We start from the raw sequence: 26,608 nt of genomic DNA, 5'->3' as shown, positions 1-26,608 counted from the left end.
AAAGCAACTTACAAGATCTGTAGTTTGTCCTTTCGTTATATCGCTGCATACTTATCGGAGACAGAGCAGTGGCTTGGCAGGCAGGGCACATAGTAGTAACACATAATTGAGCCTGGAATTTTTGTGTTCATAAAACGTGGGATGCACATTCCCTCCCATTATAGATCCAGTGGAGGGTTTAGGTTTTTTCCCCTCTCCTCCTTTGTGCGGAAATGCAAGCAACGGTGTGTCTGAGTAGAACTCTTCTGAAGTGCTGAGCTGGAAATCATGTCAGTGGCTCATGGCTAGCACAGCAGGCTTGTCTTCAGGGAAGCGTGTAGTAATGTTCCTTTGCATGCAGCCAGATGGTGTTGATGTGTACACCTTTGCCAAAGAACTGGAAAAATTGTAAAAGGAAGTGCAGTAAGGTTCAAGGGGAGAGAAGATCAAAGAAATAAATAATAATGAGTAAAAGGCCTGCTGGTTCCCTATGAGCAGGGTGGAAATAAGAGGAACTGTTATTTTAGTGGCACGGATTGCCCAGCTAGGAAGTGTTTTGCTGCCACAGTGCTTAACTCTTTGTTGGCTGGAACTTTCTCAGAAAACTATGTAAGGTAGAGTTTGTGTTTCATGATTTTGGGGGCAGTTGCAGACCCCTATAATGTTAGCTGCTAACTATAAGTTTGGGTTAGGATTGGATTTTGCAGGAAATGTGTATATTTCTAGACATTTCTAGTTTCTCGCCTCAAGATTAGGGAATAGCACGTTTTGGGGGTGACTAAGGCCACAAACCATCTATTCAACTTTGTTTTCTTAGTACAAAAGCCCTTCTAAACTGCAGCATCTATCAGCCACATCTAGAAAGGTAGTGAAGAAATGCATTGCTGTTTCAGCCACAGTGAAACAAGTATTTTTTAAAATGTTAGAATTGCAAAATTTCCTTTAAAAATATGGAAGTAGTTTTGGGTGAGAGTATCTTACTTTATTCAAAGTATGTCACCTTCTGCCATAAAAATGACTGATAAAGTTGATGCAGGAAAAAACTTTATTGTGGTAAGGAGTTTGAAGTATGAGGATAACTTCAACGTGTTTAGAGATGTCACTGGAAGCATGATAGGAAGCCTTTTTCAGTCTGTTATAGTATAGAAATTGTTCCTTCAGAATAGTAAAAAAATGCCTCATATGAGCATTAAAACTACTTCTATCTAACTGAGAATAAAATTTGGCACATAACTTTGTATTTCTTAGAGAGTTCAGAAAAATCCTCTTAATTGTGGAAAGTGCAGCAACAGCTCGCTAAATACGATCAAACTTATAATGTGCATTCACAAAACGTGCCATGTTGATGCTGGAAGGCGAGAGCAGGACTGACTGACAGCAACTGCCTCTATTCTTTCGTGAGTCCCAGTAATACCAGGATAATACCGGTGGAGTATTCAACAGACACAAATTCTTCTGTGAGAGGCATATTTGCGACTGACGGGAGTTCTTAGGAAAGTGGTAATCCTGCAGCATGAGCAGCTTTTTGTAATAATTTCTGAGGGCTTTCCAACATTTTATTCTTCACGGAAAATGCCTGCAGAGTTGAATAGAGTATCATAACCAGTCTCTGAGATTTCTGAATCATCTTAGGGAATTGTGGCTTCAATTCCAATAACAGGAGCTTTGTTATCAACTTTAATGGGCCTGCATGCCTTCTATAGAATAGTTCCTTAAATTTAATAAAACTGGAATAAAATGAAATAAATCATTCTCAATTGAATTCTTCTATTTTGGAGGGTAATTTTTATAGATCCCTATTAAATTCTAGGCAATGTTACAATGATGGAGGTTTATCTTGTCTTTCAATAATATTAGACATAAGATCTCAGGGGGTGTCTCCGATGAATAATGCTTGCTCTCTCCTAGTTCCATGAGAAGGAGGCGTATAGCAGAAAAGCATGTAATTAACGTGGGTGCAGTGCCACGCTACTGCTGCCATACTGCTTCTGGCAGTTAATGCGTCTCTTTTGGTGCTGCGTTGAACGGTGCAGACAATCCAGCTCACACAGAACCAGGTGAGGCGTGTCTAGGATGACATCAGATTGTGCAATATAGAAATGTCCTGAGACTTTACCAGTAGCTCTTTTCATGGAATCCTACTGGAAAGAAAGGAGGATGCTATAGTAAGAACGCCAGTTCTCAAGTACTGTTGTTTTAATAGGATTACTACTGAATCACCAGCCTGTTTAATTAGACCTATAAAAGTTATTTAGCAAGGTGTGGATTGGAGCTTGGGGGAGGAATATCAGGAGCACAGCATGTCTGGAAAAGTGTCTATAAAAGTCCGTCTATAAAAGTCTCTTACTATGTGGTCTAATTAAGGTCTGGATATGGCACATACATTACTTTAAAAAACAAACAGGTTAGTTTCTGTTTGCCGTGCTTTATTTTTATAACCTGATTACAAACTGAAAGAGTTTGTTAATTTAGTCTTAGTTTAGGTATACAGCAGAAAGCAGTGCTTGTCACTGGTTTAGATCAACCCTACTCAAGGCAGTCTTTGGAAATAAACATAACTGAATAAAGCTGTATCAAATAACTGCTTTTTCAAATCGTTAATTTGCTTTTTCTTGTTGGTAGAGGGTTAGATTTATAAACACATCAATGATATCATGTTTTTGCCTAAGGGAAGTTAGAGTACCGCCCGTGTCTGGAAGAGGGAAAATAATTCCTAAAGTGTGGAAAACTGAACTGTAGATGCTTGATGGTGAAACCGTCACAAGAATATTTTGAGTTGCATCTGCATTGAAGAGAAGTGTGGGATGGTCCGACTGAGAATGGGAGAACGGTGACACCACATTAGTGCTGCAGCAATGTACGTTTCAGCATGAGCCTTGCCACACTATCATGTTCGTGTTCAGTTACAGCAGGGCAAACGTAAAGTAGCCCTGAAGTTATACTACTGCCACCACTTACAAGCAGAGTCTTTACTGTATATCATGAAATTATTCAGACTTTTTAACGTGGTTTGTTGCTCTCTTTTAGGTCTTGTCACTAGGATAGTTCTTAAGAATGGCCATAAGAAATGTTTGTTTTTCACGGTGAGGGTGGTCAAACACTGGAACGGGGCCCTGAGAGGCTGTTGAATCACTATCCTTGGAGCCATTCAGAACTCTCCTGAACAAGGCCCTGAGCAATCTAACCGTGAAGCTAGTTCTGCTTTGAGGACCATGCTGGACTTCAGGGCCCCTTCCAACTTAAATTATTGTATTATTCTGTATTATAGGGCTAACGTACATGGCCAGCCTACTAGGCATAAGAAGGGGCACTTAGTATGGCTGACAAAAAGACATAGCACAGAGCAGCACTGATTTCTTCTATGTGCAGGTGGTGACTGCAGTCAATTCCAAATAGAAGAGGCAGTCTCTGGAGGTATTTTGGCGTTGCAGTCCTTGTTCAGTAATCTTTAAGGGTCGTAAGGTGATGGTGGCCACACCATCCCACCTTGGCTTCCCAAATGAGTAACCAGCTGCTTGTATTGAAGGTAAACTGTCTGGTGTATGTCTAGTGTACAGAGTGTAAATAGCATCTCAAATATCATGAAATGTCAATATTAATGCCTGATGGTATTGCAGAAATTCATTTTAAGTCAAGCAAGTCTAAATCTAACACAACTGATTTGTTTATATTCTCCAGCACTGAGGAATAGGTTGTACCTCAGACCTTCTCTAGACCTGTTTTAGTGAGATCTTTGCTTTATCTCCTATATGCACCTCCTCTGCTGCACTGCTCTTATCTGCTAGAGAAAAGTCTAAAATAAACATCTCGGTGAGATACTAGCTGTCTTGGTAGCTTCTCAGAGAGAATGAGCAATGCATTATGCAGGTATGACATAGTACTTCTGCTTCATGGAATAGAGAAAAAAAAAGAATTGTAACTAAATCTATCTGTAACAAGCATCAGAAATAATGGGGATCAGCAGGTGGTAGGTTACTGGGTGAGAACAAATTTATGGCCTAGGAAAAAATAATCTTGGTGGGATATAGTAGGATTATTGAAAATGACAAGATACAAGGTTCTGCTGGATATTTTTTCACTATGGTAAATGCTGACTCTGGTTAAAAAGATTGTCTGGCTGGCTCTAAATCAAAAACCTGAGCTTTGCTGGTTGCAAACTTGTAAAATTCAAAGAGGAAGAAGAAAAATCAAGAAAAATTATGTCTCTTTATTCTTTTTGCCTGTCTTCCCCCGCTCTTCCAGCTTCCCACGCAAACATAATGGTTTGCAGAGGTCTGTTCTTTAGAGCAGAACAACTGTTTTACACCAATCAAGTTTCTAAATCCGAGTAAGTGAAATTTTCATCAGTCTTTTCCAGCAGTTGCCATGTCACTTTTCTCCTTGTGCTGGAGAAATAGCTGGAGAAGCTTAGTAGCGTGAACTAATGCTATTGCCACATGATGTCCTGAATGCCCGAGTGGGCTATGGAAGGTAAGTGTAACTTACATTCTGACTGATGTTGCTGCTGGCATTTGGGATTGTTAAAGAGGAGTTTAATGGAGCTATGCTGATTTTTTGTAAGTGGAGTACAGGGCCTTTCATATGTCTAGTTTCTACTGTTTTATAGCTACTTTTTATTTTATTGCTGACCAGCAACCAAAGTGACTTCCTTTCATCTTTTTCTGGCCAAAGTCTGAGACAGCGCCGCAGGTCGTTGGAGAGGGACGTGCACGCTATCACATGATGAACGAAGCCCTGAAGGCCGTGGCAGGGGCACGTGCAATTTCTAGTAAAGGTGTACAGAGGGAGCGATGGGCTCTCTGGGCGTTGTACCGCAGCCCTTGCTCAGAGAGCCTGTCTTATCAGGGTGATGGACGGCAGAGCGGGCTGAGCAGCTGTGTGTGGTACCGGTGTTGTGGGTCACGGGGAGAGGTTGCAGCACTCAGCTTAGACCACGTTTCGCGGGGCTAGTAAGGCTCACCCTGGATGCTGTGGGAGGCTTCCCAGGTCTGCTGATCCTCTTCTCTCGCTCTGGTTTAAACCTGTCTTAACTCTCTTGGCTCCCACAGAGCCTACTTCTGCCGCCGAGAGAAGTGGCTGAAGAATTGGGACTTCTGGCTCCAGCATTTTCAGTCCTATTTTCTCTTGTTATTTTTCCAGCCTTCTGCTTAACCCTCTGTTCTGGTTTAACCTCAGCTGGCAACTAAGCCCCACCCAGCCGCTCGCTCACTCCCCCCCAGTGGGATGGGGGAGAGAATCGGAAGGGTAAAAGTGAGAAAACTCGTGGGTTGAGATAAAGACAGTTTAATAGGTAAAGCAAAAGCTGCTCACGCAAGCAGAGCAAAACAAGGAATTCATTCACTGCTTCCCATCAGCAGGCAGGTGTTCAGCCATCCCCAGGAAAGCAGGGCTCCATCATGCCTGACAGTCACTTGGGAAGACAAACGCCATCACTCTGAACGTCCCTCCCTTTCTTCTTCTTCCCCCAGCTTTATATGCTGAGCATGATGTCCCATGGTAAGGAATGTCCCTTTGGCCAGCTGGGGTCAGCTGTCCTGGCTGTGCCCCCTCCCAGTCAGTAGAGCATGGGGAGCTGAAAAGTCCTTGACTAGTGTAAGCACTGCTCAGCAACAACTAAAACATCGGTGTGTTATCAACATTGTTCTCATCCTAAATCCAAAACACAGCACTGTACCAGCTACTAAGAAGGAAATTAACTCTATCCCTGCCAAAACCAGGATACCCTCCTTGCCAAAAGCACTCTTTGACTGGCAAACTAATTGGCCGGAGGAGGTGTCATCAAAAATTCATCTCGGGTAATTAGACATTGAGCTATCATTATCCTTGAGGTTCAGATCACTTTTGTTTTCATTAGCTGTGTAGTTCCCTGTGGTAGATATTTCTGATAATTTCTTGACACTGAGGGGGTCATCAGTCCCGGCATTCTCTCAGAGGTGCTTCTCCTACATGTCCTTGCTTACCTAGCAGGAATTGGGGGGGAAGAGCTGTATTAGTCATGCTGCATATTCATGATTTTATCTGTTATATAGGGTATCTTATGCAAAAAACAGAGGTTTCTCTAGACTTTGCTAGATAGCTGGCAAAGTCAGCGTCACATAGTTTGTGAAGGAGCATTTCTGTTTTTCCAATGTTTTCAGGCAAATGTCATTTCAAACAGCTGTTGATAGCATTATGAAATCCCATTTGCATTTTATGTAGTTCTAATTACGTAGTAATTAATTTCTGATACAATGGCAGATTAATATTAGAATTAGGTCCTTGAAATTTTATTGCTTTATGTGAAGCAGCACTCTTTTTGTTATGAGTCCTTACATGTGAAACAAATATAACCCGATTTCTGCCAGCAGAGCCTTAGCACTTTTTTTTAATGCAACAGTGAAATTTGTGTGTGTGGGGAAGGGTAATTCCATAGTGAAGAATAATCTGCCTTTGTCTATGATACAAAGAAAAGTTTTTTGTTTTTTTTTTTTAAGCTGCTGTTCTATATGTTACAGTAATAAATAATTCTGAGTATTGGAGCCAGCAAAACATGGAATTTGTATTTTTTGAAAATCCTGATATTTGGGAATTTGTTTTCATTCTTAATGAAAATCCAGACACAAGAAAATATTTCCCCAAAATACGTACCTAAAAAATTTTCTTGGATCATCTGTAATAGTCATTGGAAAATCATTTTGAGAGGAAAGCTGAAAATACCTTGTATGGCTGGAAGGAAGTTAATTCAGGATCAATATGCTCTTACAGAAAATACAGATGTTGCTGAAAATGAATATCTTAATTGAAGGAGTTCTCATTGTAAATATTTGTTATATTTTATTTTACATATTGTATCCTGGAAGTGTAATGTTGTTGGACTGCATTTACATATTTAAAATTTAAAAATATTTTGAATGCATTTTTAAAATGTATTCATATTTGCTAAACACCTGCACAATTCAGCCTTTTGTAAGACACAGAAAACTATATCACCTGTCTTTAGAAACTTAGAATAAGCAGTTAACAGTAATTATTGGCCCTGATGGTATTGATTAAAATGTTTCATGGCTTTTCTCTCTGGCTGTTGATTGCTTCCTGCTAAGAGAGGTACCGTGATGCTGTTCGTACCTTAGAGATGTGGAAATTGCTTGCAGAGAACATTACAGCTCTTGTCTGTCCTGTATACGTACCTCTTATAAATTCACCATTGTATTCAAAATGCGATGGTGTACAAGTAAGTTGCGATCAGGTTTCACCCTGTGCTTGTCATGAATAGCTTACATTTTGAATTCACTGGGAAGGCTGTATGATCGCTTGGAACAAAGCGTGGACTGAAGCAAAGTTAAGTAAACAAAACCCTGCAATAACTCTAGAGCTCCTGTTTGTTTTTAATCAAACCTGGTTTAGTTTCTTGGGTAAAGATCTGCAATTTAGTTTCACACAAACATTTCGACGAACAGAGAGCTGGTAGGAAAGATAGGTGGGGTCACTAAAAACAAACCCAGCTCAGTGTTACGCATCTCAAGTTCATCCCGCCTTTAGTTAATCTCTGTTGAGCTTAGGTACTAGGTTTCTGCTGGCACACTTGTTGCCTTTGACTTCAGTGGAGCTCTGCTGATGTGCACCAGCTGGAAATGTGGCTGAGGAAGCTGGTAGCTTTCTGAAGCTGTCTTTATTAAGATTACTTCCTGTTGTCTCTGGCTTTTACTTCTGAGTTATGAACAACAAAACCATATGCTGTGTAGGCACCTAGATTTCCCAGTGGTCTTATTTCATGTTTTTCAAGGATTTTTTTTTTTTTTTTTTTTTTTTAAAAACCTCGTAGGCTCTCTTCTCCACAATGTGCTGTTTTATCACATCCCCCACTGGGGGCGAGTATGCTCTTCTGTATGCTAAAACTGGATGGAAAGATGAGTGAGGGTCACTATATTTCTCCCCTTGGCTAAGGAAGCAGAGTTCCCCTTTTACTGGTGACTTGAACCTAGCTGAAATTTCATTCTAGTGTATTAGCAGGTAGGCTGATAATTTGAAGTGTCAAATTCCTTCATCAGTACTAGCATATACATTTGCAAGCCAACTAATGATGTGTGAATATTTTAAGGAACAACAAAGCGAACTGATGTGAAGGTTGTGTATTTTCATTCATATTTTGAAACCAGGATGAAATTAATAAAAACAAATAAAAATCACCAAATAAGTAACATCTCTATTTTTAAAATGTAGTATCTGCTTTGTATCTTGTGAGCTATGCAGTCGTTAGAGTGAAACAATGTTGAAGAATTCACAGGCATGTTCAGTGTTAAATAACACGGTAGAAGGACATTGAGACCTTCATCTTTCTTTGATAAAATAAAGTATTTTTGAAATGAAGATCTTATCAGATCAGAAAAGCTGGTAATATTGGCAGATCAGCACAACTCAGTCATGTCAATCTGACATTTGATCATAAGTAATGTACTTTTGGTAAGAGAGAAAGTCAAAGTGAAGGACAACACAACTTTCATATGCAGTGTTCTGAACGTGGAAAGATGGTATTTTTAAAATATTTTTGCTTCCCATTTTAATTACCAATCCTACTCTTAGATCCTCATAAAAGGAATTTTGTACTTACCTCAACCTGTTTCCTAGGTCCAGACATTTGACTCTGTATCTGTTAGCTCAGGAATATATAGCATAAAAGAAGTTTGAGTTTTTTTCAGGACATTGCTGTAAAGAATGTTGTATCTAAGCTGTTGAGTTGACTGCAAAACTTTTACTAATTCATTATCTTGGTCAACTGCAATTTAATTCTTTTGAAGGAATACTTGTCTTTGAGTGTCTCATCATCACTAATTAAACTTTCATGTCTGATATCAGTACATGTTGATTGATAAATGAGCGAACCTTTCCCAGATATTAGTTTCACTATTGTTTTCTTACACTACAATCAAGTTTCCTAACCTGGTTTTCCCTGCAGCTTGCTAGACAATTATCCTTGTAAGGGTTCTATCTGTGTGAAATATACAGCATAGCACTTTTTCTGTCCCTACTTATAGCCTGTGGGACATGAGCCAGCTCCAGACCAAGTACTTGTCTAGTGGAATAGATTAGACGTAAGTTAATATATTAGGCAAAGCAGTCGGGCTCTACTAATTGTACCTAATCAGTACATTAATTTATGACTTCTGGCTTTTGGTTGGCTTGCAGCATAGGTGAGGCAAGCTTGCGTTTGCCCGCAGTATACATTGTAGACGTCCTTTAATTAACATGCACCATTGCAGGTGAATTCAGTATAATTTCTTATTTTATAGAGATTCCTACTGAAAAGTTAGTATTTTGTCATAAAACATGAACCCCTGCCCTTTAACTAGGGGCCAGTTTATATATGCTGCATCCACAGGTATTTATAATGAGCTCATTCATCAATATACCTTGAATACAAAGAGTATCTACATGATTTTATAAATTATAAATAAAATGTACAGGTATCTTCTGGTAAGACCAATCCATTAGCTAACATTCTTGCTTCAATGACAATGACTTGATCAGCTTTTAAAACATTTTATACACATAAATCTTGAGATTTTGAATAGCACTCAGACACAATCTAGAAGCCCTGTGAAATGAAGTCCCCTGTGAGGTTTCAGCTTCTATTTGGGAAGAATGGTCTCTTTCTCATACTTGCTTCAGGCTGAAACCAACAAGAACAGAAAGATGGAGTCATATTATTTTCAACTTTAAAAGGATATTGTTAATTTTATTGTGTTTATTGTTTAGGTGTGCTGTATTAAGGTGAATGCGTTGGTATACTGAGCCTTTGAAAATGAGAATAATAACAGCCAACAAAGGAGCTAGACTTTATAAATCCTTGTGTTTCTGTAGTTACCAAAACCCCCTCTGAATTTCAAAATCACCTGCAGCACCTCTGCATCTTTAAGAGATCATCTATTTGCGAAGTGGGTGAGTGTTTCCTTTGCTCATTTCTCAAGTCTTGTAGGGCCAATACACGGATCGCCCGTGTGCCGTGTGAGATTCACCACTGCTTTCTGCTGTGCGCTGGTACCCGAAGAGACGTACAGAAGCCCTCATGACTGACTTCTAAGTTACATGCTTGAGCGTTTTGCTGAGCTGGCTTAGGATGATCTGAAAGTTGCAGGTTCTTCCCAAGATCACTAAGCAGCTTGTTTTAAATGGACTGTTAAAAAGCAAAAGCAGAAAGTATTGTGGAAACAATAAGTATTTGTCTTTCTACCAGAATACATAGGGGTTGAGATGAAAACGGTAGTAACTGCCTGTGAAATGTTTCTAAATACTCTTGTGTACCATCTCAAGCAGGAAAAGAGATGGTGCTTGATTGGATAGAAAAAAAGTTGTTTATTACTAATGAGTCACAGGCACTGCAAAATCAGGATACAGCATGAGAAATGTCTGAACAATTATATTTGCTTCAGTGTTCCGATTACCTAATGTGTTTATTTTCAAAATGCAGAGAAATGAGTATGGGATCAATTATCTGTGACGTTCAGTGATGGCAAGGTGTAGGGCAGGATGGGCTTCAAATAGTCTCATCAGGACACTTTCTAAAGGCTGTTGGGAACCTTTAGCCCAAAATCTGGTGCTACTCGATAAACTGGAAGTACACACACAAAATAGCATAAAACCTGAAATTTGTGATGTTGTTTTTCCTCTTTAAAAAGAGGAATAATCTGACCTTTGCAGTAGAGCTGAAATGTTTCCCTGGTCATTGCTTGACCATCTGGTATGAGGTAGTAACACACAGATCAGCTCTTCCAAGTACTGATATTGAAACCAAAGGAGTAATTTTTCAAGGATTAGGCCGTTGTCATCAAAATTTACCATGTCAGCAGAAAAAAAAGACAATATTTATTATTAGGAGCAATTCTACTGCTATCTGCTAATCCAGCCAAATAATTTAAGGTGCACTATATCATTCTTGCCAACAGTTTTTATTACATGCTAATTATTTTATATTTATACCTACCTTAGGAATTCTTAGTATTCTTCTAAATAAAGATCCCTGGGGCCTTTACCTTGGTTGCCATTTTTAGCAATACAAGTACGGCCATATTTTGTTTTCTTGGCTGATATTTGAGTTTTCTGCTGTTACCTCCTCCTTTCTCTGTCTTCTAGGCGCAGCCTGCTGCTTCTCTGCAGCTAGCATTACTTCTGCTCCTTTCAGGCATATGGTCTGGAGGCACAGGAAGGCAGTGCCTTTCCCCATGACCATGGTGGGAAGGGGGAAGCCAATTAACCATAACCGTGAAGAGGTGGAAAGATTTCTTTTCCCCATTTTCCTTAGTGGTACTAGGGGAAGAGATAAACTTTGCCACCAACTCTCTTCCTTTAAGAGAGATTACACTGTCTGAATCAACTGGAATGAAAACTCTCAGCCAGTTTGGTCCTGCCAGATAAATACCTGTATTTCCTCAAGTAGCAAAAGAAAACTTCTACAAAAAATAGGCCAGTAAGCAGACTGGATGGAAACAGGGTTAAGGTGTGAGAGAAGGTAAGTAGTAGACATAGTGTAATATTTGGAGTCTAGCTACAGTGAAATCTTAGCTTAGGCGTATTGGAAGCTTTTGATCTAAAAGTCAGGAGCTAACTGGGAGCTTGTTATACCTACTGCAGATGAAACTACATTTTTTTTTTCTGTGAATATATTTACTGTATTTGTTAGAATGACAAATATTTAGTTCCAGAATAGGTTTTTAAATGAAAAAAAAAAAAGAAAATTATATCCTTCTCCCCGAGAAAAGTGGTATCTGATAGTTCCAATATCTTTTTAAATTGAACCAGTGAGCTTCTTATATATGAAACAAATGATCTTGTGGCCATAATGATAGTATCATTGACTTCAATTTTTTGGCCCCATATAATGTAGTGAATTTAGTGTCTCACTATTACTGTTTATCAAGACATGTGCTCGTCCTGAGCTAGACCACCCCAATCTGCCAGACCTTGGTCCATGGTTACAGGTTTGCTGTCGCCCGTTTGCAGTTCAGTGTTCCTAAAGTCAGTTTCTGCTGCTTTTCAGTGTCCTGGCATTAGAACATGTCCTCAAAGATATAATGATTCCCTAAAATACTGTATTCTACATGTACATTCTCTCTTTATGTATCTTCCAATTATTTTTAAGATAAAATAAAATGGGATTGGCAAGAGATGATTTTTCTTGTTTCTACTTCTAAATTTTTTTGTTTTGGATGGGTTTTCTTAAGGAACAGATGGAGTCATTTGATAAATAACATGGAGGACTGAGAAAGGAGATTATTTCTAAAACCAAAGGCAAATTTTTTTTTTTTTTTTAATAATAAAGGCTGGCCTGGATATGAAATGAGTCAGAGACTAGAAATTAGTAAAAAGGAAACTTTGAAAATAAAGGTCTCATGCAATTAGAGAGAGAAACAATTTGGGAGTTATTTTTATTTATCATTGCATCTCTCAAACGACCACTGGATAATGATTCTTATAAATCGTTTTTCAAAAATGAAAGGATGAATCCAAGGTAGGTGTTAAAATGTTTTTAAAAGCAGCCCTTAAGAACTACTGTGGGGAAAGAAGGTGGTAGTTTTTGTTTGGGTTTTTTTTGTGCAGTCTGATGATAAATACAAATACTATTCTTAAAGAAGGCTGGAGTCATTCCTATTCAGTAGAATAGCAATGTTTTCAATTTTGTATCTTCTCTCAGCCTACAATTTGCCATTTACGAGGCATATTTAAGAGTAGCGTTGTTTTCATTCTTCCTAGGGAACATTAAACCTGCCTATTAAAAAGGTTTACAATTATACTTGCTAGTACAAACAGAATTCAGAGACGCTAACTTTTTCTAGACCGTGTGCAGCCCAGGAATCCCCTCCTACAAAACAACTCCTATCTACTCTGCAGCCCAGTGTTGTAAAATGCAGAAATGGTCCTGCAAGGAGCTCTTGCAGATCTCGGCGGGAAGTGAAGTTGCTCAGCACCCAGAACGATGCTGAGATCTCTGTTGTTGCAGTCCCCGCCTTACAGCACACAAAGCTGTAAATAGCGCCAGTGCTCTGAAAGTGCCTATTCCATTGTTTGCAGTACGGCAGAGCTGTTTCTTTTGGATGGCTATGAGTATTTGACTTGGCCCTGGAAGTCTTAACTCATCACTTCTTTGGATATCAGTTATTGTGAGGAGAAAATGTACCCTGCAGAGCAAGCAACTACAAGAGAGGGATAGTTTAGTGTAATCCCTTGGCCTACAGGCATGGCAATGCTTTCAATTGAAATGATCAAATATATTGTGTGAGTTGAGGAATTTTTTAGCTGATTAAAAACTAACGGGGAATATGAATACAAAATATTACTTGTCACTTGCATCAATAATTAATTTAATAATCACAGACTGAGCAGTCTTCAAATAGCTAGTTCTAAATAAATTGGGTTTGTGTGATGTCAACTTGAAAAATCAGCCAGATTTGAAATGGATATCAAGGATGCTTTCAAAAAATCTATTGCAGTAGTAACTGTGTAAGATAGTACTAGGTGGATGCATTAGTATTTAAGCTGTCAGATTTACTATACAATTTACATGTCAAGTGTCAACCTGATGGGCTATCTTGATAAATACCTACAAACTATACAGCTACTTAGTGCAAAAACTTTCTTGTTTGACAGTTCAGATTTAGAGACTTCTAGCTAGCTCTTTTTCCTTTGAAACTAAATACAAGGTAGCATCTTAGGACATGAAAACATACTCCTTACGTTTACAGATGGACTCTGGCAGTCAACAGGTGAATTGTAATATATGATAATACCGCACCAGTCGGGGATCTGGGTGAAGGGAGGAAGTGCGATGGCACTGAGTATCCTGTGGTATGAACCCCTTGCTCCGGTTAAGGAGATTATTATCTTTTTGTTGCATGCTTTGGCTTTAATGGGAGATTTTTGCATCAGCTTCAGTAATTGCACTGGGCCCTAGCAAAGTAGATGAGTGTGGGTTTGAAGGCATTTTCCTTAGCAAGGGATTATTATTTAACTTTTTAATCATCAAGTATAAGTGTCTATGGGGTATTTTCTCTTTGCAGAGAAGATTCTATCCAAATTCTTGTACTGTTGCATAGAGGCAAAACTGCTGTTGTCATACTGAATAAAATCCTAAGAGCAAGTTAGATATCTCTCTCCATTGGTTGAAGCTGCAGGTGCATTAGTAATATCTTTCTATTATTTAGTTCATATTACCAGCAATATGAAGGACAACTCTTTGTCCTAGACCAAAAGACTATGGCTATACTTTGTATTTCTTTTATGTCACAGGGCGTGGCTCTGTCAGACTGTAAAATCTGAAATACTGCATCTTGCGTTTACAAAATTATTCTCTTTTTAATCTTAAGATGACATCCTTGTTAAATATTCAACTTCAAATATCAACATGTCTTTCTCCTAAATATTTCTGCTGTGATGGGTTAGAAGTAAAAAAAGAAAAAAAAAGCTTACGGTTTAGTGTTTAGTATGGGCTCTTAGTCTTTTTTGTTTTTGACTGATATTTTAGAATATCAAATAAATGACTAGGGAAGGCTTATTTTATGCAGGAATTTCTATAATAAATTTCTGCTTTACATGTCAATGTGTAGATGCGTACATGGCACCATTGTTAACATATCTTGTGAATTTATGGTTGCTTTTTTCATGCATCCACTTGAACCCACATACACTTTCTAAACTAAAGAGAGTAATTATTACTATGAAACATTATTATTAGCAGGGATAAAAGGAGAAGGTGTAGCTCACGTCCTTTTGGAAAGAGAGGTATGTTTTGTTTGATAACAGCAGCACGTTTTGTTCCCTGCTTTGTCAGAGAATTCCTAATAGACTAAATCAGAAAAGGAAGTGAAGGGAAAGGAAAGAAAACGAAAAGCAGAAAGAAAGCAAAAAGGAAGGAAAAAAGGAGAGAACATAAGACAAATGATCTAGGCACTGAAAGTGGAACTTGACATCTTAATCCTGACTAAGTCCTAAGTTAGTTTAACTCCCCCTATCCTCCATACATGCCTCTAGCCATGAAAATGATTCTGCTTCACTGAAATCCCGCGGGCTCCTACAATTCTTGCTTTTGTGCGTGACCACAACTGCCTTGCTCTTGCCAGAGCTTAGCATCCTGGAAACGTCCTGTACTTCAGGCAGATCAGGAGCTTGGTTCTAAGCGTTTCTCTGCCTGTGGCCCCTAAGGAGCTGCTTGTGTTTGCAACGTGTAACAAATAGCCCAGGACTGGGCACCACACAAAAGACGGTGACAATGATTCCTTCCATACAAAGACATTGCCAGAGCACGAGTTAGATGTAGCTTTTAGGTATTTCACCCAGTATACATAAACCAGAAACTGTTTTCAGACTAAGAATCAGAACCCAGGTTTTTCAACACTAGGTGAATGCCCTTAGGGTCTCAGCTGCAGAAGCAATGCTTGCTGTGCTTTATAATGCCAAGTGGCATGACTTTAGAGACGAGTGTGGAGACAGGATTCAGGATGGTGTTCTGGCTTGCTCCTCTTCAAAGGGAAAGGAGATAGGGATTGGAGCTCTTCTGGGAGGACAGAACTGAACTGGAGTCTGTAATGTTCAGGTGAGTGCTATAACTCTTAAAGCTCTGCTGTGACCTCTTGGTGCTGTTCTAATACTGATGATAATGGATTATGTGATAGATGATTGTGTGATAGGGACTCTGCCTGCAGTTATATCTAGAGAAAATTTATACCCGCAAACACAGAGACGGGTGGGACTGTGGAACTGTTTTAACTTTAGTTTCTACTGTACCAAGTTAGGCACAGACTGTTCCTCTCCAGGGGAAAGGATAGTGCATCAGCCACTATATTACTTTGGTGTCTCCGTCTGCCAGCTGGTTTTATGAACTATGAGAGACGGTGGCATATCCTTAATATTCTTTGACAGTACAATATTTTTACTTAGACTGTCTATTCCAGAATGATGCATCTCTGATAGAATGGCCAGTCAATCTCACAGCATGATAGAAAACAGATGTAAGATTGGGATGCAAAGTAGTTTTCCAGATACTTGGTCCCAGCATGCTGTACAACCCAGCCCTAGAGTTAACCAGCCAAGTGCTGACACATGTCTTATAGCAAAATATCACTCACAGCCATAGTTCAAAGGCCTTGCTACCCTCCAGGGCAATTAATACAGCATCACGTTCAATGGTGCTTGAACCAAATCCATCGAACTCTCAGGGGAGGAATAACGAAGCAATCTCAGAGCTCAGACATAAGCAGCATGCTTCTGCAGCTAAAGTTTCAGTCCCTAAGAACACAATCCTTCCTTAAGAATGCTTGTGTGACAATGCATTATAAAAAGTAGATTCTTCTGCTATTAAAATTTGTGACAACACTCTCATTAGTGTCACTAAATAAAAGTTTAGACTCTAGATGTGGATCTCCACTTTTCAAACTATTTATCACAAAGGTAGCTCTAAATGTCTTTCCCTAAGTATTTGTAAGTTGGCTTTTGGATGAGAATTTTCAAGACAGTTTAGAACAAATAAATGAAAGATTCGTACTGTACATATACTTCTTTGTATGAAGTTGCATGTATATGTTCAGTGATTGTGATAGTAATACTAATAGCTAACTGTAACACCTTTTGCTTCAAGTAAGTACCCGAAGTGATCACATTTCATTTTAGAAATTATGGGCAGATTTGAATACTAATGCTTGTATTATGCAGCATTTATTCAGCTAATGGTGCTGTTGAAAGTACTGAGGTGTCTCATAGTATAATTCGGCACTCGGTGTGAACACGATTTGATAGCCACCTTGTACCTGGGACGTCTGAAATTAACTATGTCTATTATATAATTGCGTCACGCTATAGAGTGCAGGGAATAACAACAAGCGGCTTTTAACTCCTGATTTCATTTCAGCAGTTCCCACTTCGATTTCTATTTATTAGTGTATGAATGATGTGCTCCCACTGATCCTTCTATTGTGGTTATGATAGTTCAGAAAGAAATAAAAGGTATGTGTAGATGTGCTTTACAGTCTGCTGAACATAACTTGAATATTGAATTGAATATTTTTATTCAGGCAATTCTTGGGAATTCCCAGACTGGTCATATCCAACAGAAACCAATGAGTACTCCAAGTTCCATTGTAATTAAAAGTAGCATATGAAAATGAGTAAATGAAAGAGTAAAATTTTAGTGCTTTTACTGTTTAAGCAAATTAATATTTTAGTGGTGGCTATGTGCTCCATATTTTTTTTCTTTAAGGAGAAGCTGTGCAATTCTTAGGAAGGCATGTTTACGTGCTGTCCTACAGATAAGTGCTTATGGCGGTCAGTTTATTACCAATCTGCACACCTGCATTTATTTATTTATCCATTTATTTATTGTTTTTAAATGGATAAAACATTTATAGATGAAAGATGAATCTCACCAACCCTTTTTTTTTTTTTCTTGTTTCAGCGCTGCATGGTCAGTTCCACGTCAGATTCTCCATACCTGTTTTCCTCCTCTGTTAGTTCCTCTTAGGGATGTAAGTTTCAAGATTCTCTTGTAACCACGCTGGATTTCTCACGCTCGCGGGTAGATGTCATGGATGTGGACAAAGATGGCTGTTTCAGACCTCTTCTTACAACATAGGTGCTGGGATTTCAGAAACCAAATTCAATAATACATATAAGATTACTTAGCCTTGATAGGAAGGGAATGATGGTGATGTGAAATCATAGCTAAAGAAGACAGGGGGGTTTTTTGGACCAATTTAATTAGCTCCTTGAATACATACTGTTAGTAGGAAGATCTGTCTTTATATTTGCAGATTATATGATTCCATAAAGCTAGGAGTATTGCATATAAATGATTGCTTTGTTTGCTCTAAATATTGTAAGGTGTCTTGTCTAGTGAGTGTAGCCAAGGCTGTTGGATAAAAGTCCTTCTAAATAAACTGTATTTTTCTTCTATTTTTACTGGAACATACTTGCTTTTTTCCAGTGGATATTTTCTGTTGTGGTTTTTTTTTTTTTAAAGACACCAGCTTGTCAAAAAGGTACTGATGCTTGCGAAAATTCTGTCCTGATAGAAAAATTGTATTAAAATGTATGCAGATGCAATCAAAACAATGTAAACTTGCTTGGGATCATTATTAAAAATTTGTTTTCAACTGTCTTTTTACTTCAAACTTTAGAAATAATACAAAGTGAAAAAAACCGAACAAGTCAAAATGCAGAGGAAAATGTTGAAGCAGATGGCTTCAATATTTTGAAACTTTGCTGTAAATTTCAAAACAGAATTTTCCTGCTTTAAAATGGAAAAATGTTTGAAACAAAAGAATCTCTTATGAAGTGAGCAAACACAATATTCCTGTGTGGTTTTAAGTCTTCCTTTTTAGTCTGTTGCTACCTCAGCTTAATAGTGACAGAAATGGCATTTGTCCCATGTGAGAGGCGGTGAACTTTGCATATTTTCTAGCTCTTTCATCAAAAAGCCTATACGATGCTTTGTTTATCTCATTTCTCATAGCACTTCCTCCAGATTGAAATGGGAGTACAGTGGAGAAGCAGTTTGGGGGAGATAAGGTGCTGGTTGCCATCTGCAGCGCACCTTTCCTAGAAATGATTATTTTGATCATTTGTGCTGTCAGTTAAGCACAATTCATCCCTGCCTGGTCACTCTAAAACAATAGTTTGAGGATCTGTCGTCAAGTACTTATTTATCTTTCACTATCAGAAGTTAAATGCAAAGCAACACAAAAAGAATTTTTGTAATGACTGATTTATAACAAATAGTTAATGGCCTAGAAATTGCTTGGTAAAAGTCTTCATGAAGTATTAAAGCATATTGAGATAGAATGTATAGCAAGGTCTATAAATGGTCAAAAAGATTCTAGGAAACCACAGTTGTTCTAAAAAAAAAAAATTGCCTGAAGTTGGCAGGGGGGCGGGAAGTCATGATCAAATATCTAAAATTGCACTTTCTTTTTTCTTTGCTCATGTATTGTCCTTCCTTCCCTGTAACTGATTGTGTTTAATGGGCCTCCGATGCCCCCCTTTTATATGACTTTCCCTTCATAGCTCATATTACTTTTATTGCCTCTCTCTAGATCAAAGGCATAGGAAGAAGAAAAGAAAGATGGTGACTGAGAATGATGTCTGCAATCTTCCACATTTTAGCATTATTTTTCTAAATGTTCTTACCTTGATTTAATGCAGCTTTTGCTTATTATAGTGCTAGGAGTCACTGTAGATAATTCTTCACCATCCTGGGTATCCCAACCTTTCATACATTTATAGAAGTTAGTGTTTTGCCAGCCCTGGTGATAAAAATTCAAGCCCAATATAATTAGAGATTCTGAATGCATTTCAGTTGCTTTCTTTAAATTTTATTTGCCATCTGGCTATACGAGCTAGTATAGCTTTTAGTTTTTTGAATTTTCTTTTGAAACTTTGAAAGCTAGTCATGACTGTTTTTCTAAAAGAATGCCAAATTATCACCTGGCTACAGGCACTGATGATTTTTAGAAAACCACCAAACATTGTGAGGAAATAGTAGCCCACTTCCATAGATTCATATGTTGAATTTCAGAAGCCTAGTGCTTGGTGTTTCTTTGCCAGGGATGAAGTGTAACTCCTGGGCAGTGTGGGGATTTGTATCTTGTAAGCACTTAAAACTACCCGCTGAATTTCATTTGCTATTCTTGGGAAAAGTTTATTGCCCTTAGGTATAGAGTTGTAGAGGTAGGCAACATACGTATATTTGCAGGAGGTGATCTCTCAGATTGTGCAGCTTTTGCCGGGGTACGTTAACTCTAACGGAAACTGAGAGCTCCTGCCTTCTATATGAATTTCCACGGCCTGCTGGTAGTTGTGGTCTCACAAGGAGTAGCTTTGTTTTGTTGTAGGTGTTAACACGAACTTCTCCGCGGTGCTATGATGTCTTTGTCTTCCTTCTGTTCCCATGCCAAGTCTCTCCCTCATCCACAGGCTTGGCCTCTTTCAATAGCGATATCCTTACTAATGCAACGTAAGACTTTTGATGGTATAATTCTTTTGGGTAATGACTGCATAGCTGAATATCATCTTCCATTAATCTGCCAGTAATTATCCTTGTGTTTAGAAATAATAATAGTAAAAGGATATTTAAAAGTTGGATGGGTCTGGAAGATGTAATTGTAAAGTGAAATTGTACATCACCTAAATTCTGTTTGAAGGTAAAAACTCTATAGACCAAAGGAAAAAAAAGTCAATGGGGGACTTGGTTTAGATTTTATAAAATCTTGAAAAACATGACTGTTGTGTTTTCCTCTAACTTTCAGCATACACATCGTCACAGGTACTTGTAGCAGCAAAAAATGGATAAATTTATGTAATTCTACAGCACTGCACCTTTTTCAAAGAAATGCGAAAAACTTTCAGAAATGCTATTTCAACGGAGCAGTTCATTTCTGTAATTGGTCAGACCTATGAAAAGTCGTGGACTTTGATGTGTAGTAACAGCCTGAGTTATCTTCGAACTAAAGCAAGCCGCCTGTTTCAGGCTTGACCTCATTTTCATATATACATTAGGAAAGCCAGTGATTGTAAACACAGATGGTCTAACACATTATGTCATGCTGCTGCCCTTGTGTTGGAACAGGGCTAAATCTTGCATTGAGAATGAGGATTTTTATGTCAAACAAAGCACTTAATTAAGAACAGATTTCAATATTTAATGACTACACAGTAGCTTATTAAAATGTTTGCACTAGTGTTTACGATGTTTGGTGGATTAAATACCAATATATTTGTTAACTGTAGAACAATTTGCATGGCTATTGCATCAAATCCTAGCCTTACCCCTGTGATGCTACAGAGGCTCCCTAGCCTAGAAAAACAGATTTAATCTTTGTGCATCTGGGACAATGTCTGGAGAACTCAGTGTGATTTGGGAAGGAGGTTACAGTCAAAAGGTACAAAAGGAGAATCTGAATGGACGATTTGGTAATCTTTCTTGTAGGACTGCTACATCCCTAAATCGGAAACATCTGGGTAAAATCTCTCTGCTTCCAGCCTAGCAGAGCATCTTCTTCACTATTTAGCATTTGGAGGGTTAAAGGCATCTGTAGAGATTCCCACAGCCACACTAGGGTGTACATATGTTCACAACCTACCCCAATTTCTTCCCTGAAATCATAGATTGAAGCCATGGGTGGTGCCTTTTCCGGAATTTAAGGTATGAAGCTTATGAAGTCTGTTACATTTCAAACTCCTTCAAAGCCATTTCCTTCTCCTGCAACATATACCTCATCTTGGTGTATGGTGAAGATCCCTTACTGTTTTCATGCCGTTGGCTTGTTAAGTGATAAAAATAGAAGACCGCAATCTCTCTCCTCTTTCCAGGATGAAAATATTTCAACGATTCTTTTCTTTTCTAGCAGCTCATTTAAAAATGATAAACAAACATCTCATCGCTCTTTTCCTTTGGGACCTTTTCCTCTAGATGAAAGAAAAAATTTCACCATTCAGTTCCCTAAACGATGCTTCTTCTGAGGAAGTCATTGTGGCTTCAAGCTCTTACATATGGTATTGTACATACATACTTAATGCTATGGTCCTGTGAGAGATGTTAGCAATTTATACCTCCATCTGCAATAAGTTATGACCACCTGCATCAGCTCAACCATGCTGCTAATGTGCGAGCCCTCCTCCATTCCTGCTGCCTTCCCAGATTATCGTTTATGGAGGGAGTCTAGTGCCTTTAGAGATGGAAGTCAGGCCGTTACTCATGACCTTCCATGAGAAATGTGATTAATCAAGGGCACCATCCACCCCAGCAGAATGGGTGGGTTAACCTTTGGGGAAAAAATGTGATCTGTTGATGATTAATTTGAGAAAAAGAAGCATCAATGTTCGTAGTCTGAATGACTTCTTACAGGCTATTCAGAGAGCTCTGCACAACATCATGGTTCCTCTTGTACTGTAGGTGTTCGCATGCTCTGATGGTAGAGCTGCTGGATGGGGCCTCTGTCAACAAACTTACAGCAATCGCTTGTCATGCGTATTTCTAATTAAATCTAAATTAAATTTTCATTTGAAACAATTTTAAAATGAGATTGCAGCTTTTTGCCACCAAATGTTAAGATATCATAAAATATATCTTTTAAATTTCTAGAGCAAGGAGTTAAAATTTGATGGAATGATGGTTTTGGACAGCAGCAAAATTTCATCATTGAATTAATGAGTGTTTATTAAATCCAGCCATACTCCTTACAGTATTACACTCTTTAGAGTGTAGATTTTCTCATTTTCTATTTTCTGGAGTTAGATCTGGCTCTGTATATTTGATTCTTCTCTCTGTCTCATATTTAAAGGAATAAAAGACGTTTTTGCTGCTCAGTGCAAAAATCTTATTTTTTTGCATTTCCATGATGTCTTCCATACAGGAATCTCAAAGACCTTTGATATTAGTGATGCAGCTTTGCAGCACCCTTAGAGACAGGCAGCATCGTGATCAGCGTCTGAACAATAAGAGAAGTCAGGCAAAGAGAATTTGAATAACTTAACTAAGCAGACAAACAAGCTTGTGGCATAGCCAGGAAGAGAATGCAGAGCCGTTCTTTCCAGACGAGATCCGTTAGGTTTTTGTTTTATTTTTTCCCCAGCAAATAATTCCCCGAGCAATGTAATCTCAGTCATTCTGAAATGATTTGTGAGTTTGACTAGAATTTATGCAACAGTTTTATCCAAAAGTTGGAAAAAAAAAAAAAAAATGGGCTTGATTCCTAACTGCTGAAATGAACATTTTCACTTGGTTATTTAGAATTATTTTTCAGCGTGCCCACCCCGGAGCAGGCAAGGCCTCTCCCTCCTCTTCACGTAAGCAGGAGGGAAGGAGGGCTGTGGAACCCAGCGTGCAGTATGCTGCAGGGTGGGAGAAGGGCGCGTGCCTGCAGGGCTGCAAGCGGGGTTCCTGGCCTCTCAGGCAGGCAGCGCAAATGAATCTTGCTATTCCACTCTTGTACGATTACGTAAAAGTACAACAACAGATTTTTTTGGTGTTAGTCCTTTGCTGCTTTCATTTTCCAAAAAGACTTTAGGTCTGAATAGGCTGGCTTTGAAATATGCCTAATGAACATGCCTGGAGAGTAGTGTTTAAACTCTATCAAGCAGAAGAGAAAAAGAAATAAAGCTTTTTGGTTGACATTAATTTTGTTAACTGAATGCAATTTTCAGTTTGTTCACTTAAAAAAATGGTTTATACAATTTTGGTCGTAGGCTGTAGTCATATGTATTTTCCTCTATGAAAACACTGGATTTCCTTACAGCTTCACGTGGTTGCATTATCCTTAGAAGTATATGCCAGGGTGCAGTGAGTTGTTTTTGTTATTATTTCTAAAAAAACAGCAATAAAATTTTTCACTTATGTCACCTCGTTGGGCCAGATTATTCTGCAAAAGTATAAGTCACTGTTGTTTCTGGGCACATCTGGAAGGATGAGCCAGGTCTTACACTTCACCTGCAGCTGGGCTGATACTTCTTCACCTCCTTGGAATCTTGAATCATTTTTCAAAAACCGAGTTGTGGATAATGCTTTGTGGATAACCTAAGCCAAGACATTTGGGAAACTGATTTGAGTTTAGCTCTGTTTAAAAGGAATGAGAGAAAGACACGTTTGTTCTATTGTTCTATAGATATTTGGTGTATTCTATGAGTTATTGCACAACTGGAAGCAAATTCGTAAAGTTTCCCTGTCCATTTATCCCTAATGGTATAGCTAATCATTATAGTCATTAAATATTTTCCCTATTTATACCAGTCCTGTTGTGAGATTTCAGCTTGATTTCCAGACCTTGCAGATTAGTACAAGGTTACTGAGGTATGTATGAATTACTTTGGAAATCTAATTATTTCTCCTGCTCAAAATTGGGGAGCAATTCACAGCAGATAATTTAACAGATTTTTACCCCTTTCTCTGTGCAAGTATTTTGAACATATTTTTCTGCAATTTGCTTGCCTGCTTTTTCATATTATGTAGTGATTTCTCTGTGAGCAAGTTCAGGCCAGCCGATTCTTAACAATCTGCTCCATGTAGATCACTTTTGTATTGTTTTTTTTTACCAAGACTGTCTGGCAATCTGCTCTTTTCTAATTCTAATGCAGCATTGTAAAAGCTTTAGTACAGGGCCTTTGTTCTCTCAGGCTAAGGGAGAAAGAATGACAGAAAGAGAAAGTAGAAGATGGGTTCATCTTGGAAGTTTGACATTAAGATTTCTCCCTGGCCCTGTCGTAAGAAAAAGCATTGGATGTACGGGACCCAGTGTTCAAAATTTCCTGATCCGTTTCTGACCCACGGAGGAAGATGTAATTCAGGGTTACCAGCTTTCAGGAAACTTGGGGTCCCTTTCTCGGCTATCATATTTATGCCATCTAAGTGCATGTGCGTTCATTCACATGATCCTGTTTGGAAGATTCGTCAGATCTTTGTCTGGTTTATTTAATTCCCATGGGTGCCAGAGCTTTGAACGTGAGTATAATTTTGTTAATCTCTGTAGCCCCAGATCAGCAGCACAAGCTATTTCATATAAATGCCTTTTTGAATGCTGCCTTCTTAAGAACAGCTACATATTTTCAAGTGTCTTTTTCCCATCTCAAACTGAATAAAACTGCTTTCTTGGGCCTATGAGCAACCTGGAATGAATTAACTGACCTTCCTATTTGTAGACTGGGTTGTAGTGCTTGTATTTGGCATAGTTGTTCCTTCTTCAATGCTTATGAGAATATTTGCTCTCTCCTTTTTTTGTGGGGACAGTTCTTATGAAAGTTAAAAATGACCAGCACTACAGGGAGATAGTGGCAAGAAAATCATACGGTTCAGAGTGAGTAACAGTATTATTTTGGCTAAGGAATTTTGAGAGGATCTAAACTTTAAATTATACCTGAGGGCTACATCTTTTGCTGGTTGAAATCTCGGAGCTGAAAAGAAAACAGGTAGTTGAACAAGTAGGCTGAAGAGTATGAACAGAGGAAAGAAGTAACTAGGGTGTGAAGGGTCTTGGAAGGAGCTTAAATGTTAGGTGGAAGGGTTTAGGATAGTGGTGAAGGAGATTTAGCAGGCATCGAAAGGTAGTGGGCTATATTTATTGAATGGGTGTCCAACGCGTTCTACAGTACGGTTGTGTTAGTAACTGCTCGAGGTGCTACCTGACAAGGAAACACTGGGGAAAACACAAATGTCACCATTTCCATGCAGTGATTCTGAAGTCTTTTGGGGTTCAGAGGTTCACAGGTTGGGAAATAACTTGGGGAAAATTTTTTTGGGCAGTCTTACTAGGAATCTCTTTTGGTGTGGAGAGAATCCCAGTGTGAATCACAGAGTTTTTTTGGACTAGCCCACAGAGACCAGATCAGTAGTTAGAGAAAAAATGGGCGAGTACTATGTTTCTACTGCTTTGATAACAATGATTGTTTATCTTGCCTCAAGTGGCTTACGATTTAAATACACTATCCAGAAAAGTTTTGTTTTGATTTTGTAGAGCAGAAATAGAAATTCAGAATGAGGGGATTTGCATTTAAAGTTCATGCAGAAAAGTGGTGGCACAGCTGGGAACTAAACTCTGAGCTCCTCATTCCTAGACTAGAGTCTTAACTGCAAGACTCTTCTCCCCGTGTTTACAGATCCTTCGCTGATGCAGATAAATGCTATGGTATGAAATACAATCCAGCTGATTTGCATCAATAGGGAACTGACCTTTTATAAAAAGAAGACAAAACTTCAGAGTTTGATTATCCACTTGAAATCTATTTTGATTTCTTAATACAAGGACTATAATCCAGGACAGAGCATGTCTATTGCAGATTAAAATTCATCTTGCTTCATTCTATATCTGTTCTATCTTGTAATAAGGTTATACAGAGAGAAGGCTGCTTTTTTGTTGTTGTTTTTGTAATCATATAACAGTCTGTTAGGTATTTGGATTCCATGCCTGTGCTGTATAATACTGGCATCTGTTAACCCTGTTAAGCTTGTTTCTTACAGAAAGACACACTATAGATGATTACGGGCTGGGGGAGGAAAATGAACAAAAACACTGCAAAATTAATTGCAGAACTATGCTCACTGAATAGAATCGATAATGAAAAACATGACATGGAAAGAAAAGTTAATGAAGAGAAGGATGATAGTAGAATGACATTTAAGAAGAGGTGAGATTTGGATTTGATCTTTGTGGTTAAGAGTCGGTTGCTGTTACCATTTATGATTCAATAATATTGAAGTTCAACTATACGGGAGGTTCCTCAGTTGTCTGCATCTTTGAAATCGCTGTGAATAAACCTGAACTAGAGGGACTGCCATATGTATTTTGGAATCTTTTGTAATATATATAATTTATCATTTTAGAGTGGTAGCCAGGAAAGGATCTGACTGAATTGTGGGGTGGGAGATGACCTTTTTTTTTTCTTTTTTTTTTTTCTTTTTTGGTTGTTAGTAATGATCACCAGCCATATGCCATTTCTGGTGAACTCGTGATTCTTTCTCTTCTGGGAGCAATATTTTTTGTGGCATTTTGACATGTTTAGCTGATTCTTCACCTGACATTTCATTAACTCGTTGGTCTTGATTTTTCCCTTACAGGGATGAAAATTGAGAGCAGCGTATTGGTGTGCAGCTAGTGTGAGTGAGACCAGGTTTGAATTCAGTGACAGA

Source organism: Aptenodytes patagonicus, chromosome 6 (assembly GCF_965638725.1).
Source record: "Aptenodytes patagonicus chromosome 6, bAptPat1.pri.cur, whole genome shotgun sequence".
Lineage (NCBI taxonomy): Eukaryota > Metazoa > Chordata > Aves > Sphenisciformes > Spheniscidae > Aptenodytes > Aptenodytes patagonicus.
This window is presented reverse-complemented; position numbering follows the sequence as displayed.